Here is a 4,121-nt window from a genome sequence, read left to right on the forward strand (position 1 = left end):
TGCGTTGCTACGGGTCCTCAAATTTTATTTCTCAATGCATATATATAATTCATAACTCACTATGAAAATTCAAAACAAACACTTACTCCAAAACTTTCATTTTCCATGTTTATTCATTATCCATGTTTAGAAACATAATATTAGGGTAGTTGTACACTTCTACATAAAGGCATAACTTTATGAAACGGGATCTCAATTGAGGAACAAGAATTCATGTACATCTATACGATCATGTACTTTACTGCCGATAGCGCATTCAGGACCTTATGGAACTGTTGTAGCCTAAACATCACCAACATATGGCTTAAGACTATTTCTTACCCTTGAAAAGTTAATATTATCCATGTTATTTATATCACATGAGAATGTCAATTCAACATGTTATCACCAAGCCAGTAGCATCTACCACCAGCAAGCCTCCTCCTTGCGGCGCCCTATCCGTGTCGTCGACCATGTCATGTTTCTCTTTCGTCAATCCGTCAGCGAAGGAGAGCAAGCAGGTATCACGATGCTTCCACCTCATTGTTCAATCTTCCGTGTTTTCAATCGAGTTGTTGATTTCTCCCTCCGTTACCGTTCGATCGTTGCAGGAAGCCAATAAGGATATCCTCACCGCCAGGCTGAATTTCATATGATTTCTTATCTGCTTCGTCATGATTAATTTTTTTCAAGTCCATGGATGTATACTTGAGTTAATGGTCGGTTTTAGTTATTGCATTGGTTTGAGGACCCGTGGCATATCCTCTTGAAGCATATTTTCCCAACTCAAATGTCCCAAAATATTCAGAAAGTCAAGACGTGAATAAGCATAAGCAGAACAATCATGCCTTTCTTCTTTCCACATATCCCAAATACTTGCAACAAAGAGAAATATCATCAAGTAAAACCTTGCAAATTAATTCTCTGCCGCATTCAATAAATACTTTCGGTAAGTTACACTATTAATTGTTGCTTACAACTCTCCTTTTGTAAAGTTTAAATTATACTAATAATAGAAAACACAAAGAAATACCCAAGTGTTTAACACCTGTTGTTTGTCTAAAACATCATGCCATTGTTTAAAATGAGGTATTTTCAAAACATAAATGCTACTTTTTTTCACAAAAGGGAAAAACATAGTGCTCCTGCTCGACACAATTGAACGAGTAAGTAATGAAAATAGTACTACTATCGGAATTTTGAAATAGAAACGAGTGTGTCATTGAACATGAATATGGAATCTCTCTACTTCATACTATTAGCAAATACCTATACCCGTATGCAACATAAGTTTTGATAACATAAGGTTTTCCGTAGGCATCAAAAAGGTCCTGGAAATAGTAGTATTTTAGAAACCCATAAGTGAAAAAAAGGCTCCTCTGTATGCAAGTAAAAACAGAATAGCTTTCACAGTTCATCACTTTGATAGTTCAGTCTAGCAGAGAACATGAATTACTATTGTTACGATAATACGCTTCTTCTCTTAAAATTATGATATAACCTTCTATGAGCAAAGAACACTCTGAGCATATGAGGCATGTAGACGGGCAGAGAGAAGATGTGGTGAATCTCAAACCCTTCTCTTCGGCGTCGAATATCATGTTGATTCCTTCGCTGAAACAAACACATGGGCCTTCTCCCTCTGCAAGTGCAGCATCATAGCCATGGCCTCGCTGACGGCCTTGGTATGGTGGCGAGGTTGTCCTCTTCCACCTAACCCTTCCACACCTCAATGATGTCCCGTGCTGACTACTTTGTCATGCTCGAATTGAAACACATTAGCACATGCAAACTGGTTCTTTCGCCATGATCTTTTTTGGCGACGGTTTTTCTTACAAGTGCGGATCATGGGTCGCAGCGCAGGACAGATGATGAATCTCCCTCTTCATAGTATTAGAGATTGTCATGTGTACTATCGATGGCGCCACTGTAATAATGTGAAAAGTATAATACCGTGTGATATCTCGTAAAAAATCTGACTGTACCTGAAAACTAATAACCAATGAGTAATTATTTATATTAAATGACCACATGATCGGATCCAAGTAACAAAATTTGTCCACTATACATGACAACAATAACAGTATCCGATTTTCTATTCATTATTCCTGTTTAGTCTAGAATAAAATTTGCTTGTTCCAAGAAGCTGAATACTACTATAAGCATGTTGTAGTTGAAACAAATTAAAACCTAGTCAGCACAAGACAACAACAAAAAGTTTACAGAAAATCATCACTACGTACCTGAAGCTCATGTAACTTATTCACATCATTCGAGAAAAAACTCCTGCATCCTCTAGAAGCATATTCTCCCGACTCAAATGTCCCAAAATATCCAGAATGTCAAGACCTGAATAAGCAGAACAATCATGCTTTGTTCTTTCCACATATCCCAAATACTTGCAAAGAAGAGAAATATGATCAAAACCTTGCAAATTAATTCTCTGCCACATTCAATAAATTTGATGCATACCACTTCAATTTTATACAATACTAACATCAGTGCTCATAAATCCCAGCTAAATCCTTCTTTTGCGGAGTTCCAACTGAATCTCTTATGCAATATTGTCAAGGTTGCATCTTTGTTCATATTTACACTGTCATCTAGGAATCACCAATAAGCTAATACATGAGAGATGATATTCCAGTAGTAACATATATCAACACATTATCAACTTGATTTTTTGCTGCTCCGTTAAAACAACACAACCTGAGAACAGTGCAATAAGTTATATTGCCAATAGCACATATTATTCGATTTGCTCTTTGAGACAGTTATTATATACTGTAAACCATAGACGATGTAGGTCAACTAATAGGCAATTCCTTTTTGTGGCAACTATTCCAGGTTTGTATGCAGTGTAACGCCATCGGGTTTCAAAATTTCATTATTCAGATTCTGATAGCACCACAAACTATCTTGTATCTGTATTAATAATCACATTTGTGCCTGAACTGTGGTATACTTTGTACAGATCATCTCATGAATGAATTTGGCCAAATCGAATCAATTTCTTCTTTGAAGGATGTTCACAGGACCACTCGCATTTTTGGAATTCATACATCAACTGCAAGTATCATTTACAATTGGATAAGCAAAGCCTGCTATGAATAGTATTTTTATAATTTGTTTTTTAGTTGTTGTACTTTGAAGACTGACAAAGATATCATTTCATAACCAGGATGCAACATTTGCTCCAAAAGCTATTAAGTAGCATCCCTCTTTGAATAGAGCATACCTGAATCAGCCGCACCACCCATCCGAAAGCTATTAATCCAGGTATTAACCTGAACCAGATCCATTTGAATTGTAGTGCAAAGAATCTCCTCTCCAGGTTTATAATTTGATAATTACTCAGTTACTATTTCTATTTCATATAGATCATAACATCAAGATAAAATGGTTTGGCTTTTATGCATGATAGATCTATATTCTTCAATTGTATAAGGAGGGTTTCACCGTTGAACTGAACATCTTGCAGCGTCTTCCTAGAAATGTTTGGCGCAATGTTGGCCAACCAGACTGTCTCGTTTATTACCTGTAAAACACGAGGCAGAAATCAGTAGCAATGAATTTCTTCTACAAACCGTAAAGAAAAAAAAAACAACATAGACACATAGTGCTCATTCATCAGAATACATAACCAGATGGCCACACATAAATTGGGGGGAAGGAGATGAAAGTGCAACACAAACCAGAGGGGGGCGGACTTTGATATCTTGGTACGATATGACCTATCTCTGTAGTATGTAGAAACTTATTCATATGCTCCTTGTTGATTTGGAAGCGAACCAAGCTTTGCATGCTTGCAGGGAGAATTAGCAAACGGCATGCCTATAAAAGTGTCAATAATTGCTTATTTATCTTCAGATGACCAAGGATTGATATGAAACAAATTTGGGGAAAATTATTTTTTATACGCTGATTTGTTATAATTAGCTACATAAAATTGGCAACCAACTACAGCGGTATGAATGGAGTATGTTATAGTGTACCTTCTACATTGTCAGCATCGCCCAATACAATAATGACATACTTATGGAAAGGAATAAGCTCCAAAATATCAGAGAAAGTGCACAGGACCCAATTCGTAGGTGCCTTTTGCTTGGCTGCGTGCCTCCCCGCCCCATTCTCATATGTAC

General features: G+C 36.8%; 1 long non-coding RNA gene across 3 annotated transcripts; it reads right to left on the minus strand.

Annotated features, from left to right (window-relative positions):
• Window positions 1-1,470: 1,470 nt before the first annotated feature.
• On the minus strand, window positions 1,471-3,674 carry LOC124665718. 3 transcript variants are annotated; one of them, XR_006990668.1, is made up of 5 exons: window positions 3,439-3,674; window positions 2,452-2,688; window positions 2,223-2,328; window positions 1,816-1,964; window positions 1,471-1,731 (listed from the first exon to the last, which is right to left on the minus strand). It is a non-coding gene; the product is annotated as an uncharacterized LOC124665718 (long non-coding RNA). The 3 variants fall into 3 exon arrangements; XR_006990667.1 differs by lacking the exon at window positions 1,471-1,731 and having other exon boundaries at window positions 1,769-1,964; XR_006990669.1 differs by lacking the exon at window positions 1,471-1,731 and having other exon boundaries at window positions 1,769-1,971.
• Window positions 3,675-4,121: the final 447 nt, after the last annotated feature.

This window comes from Lolium rigidum, chromosome 6 (genome assembly GCF_022539505.1).
Source record: "Lolium rigidum isolate FL_2022 chromosome 6, APGP_CSIRO_Lrig_0.1, whole genome shotgun sequence".
Lineage (NCBI taxonomy): Eukaryota > Viridiplantae > Streptophyta > Magnoliopsida > Poales > Poaceae > Lolium > Lolium rigidum.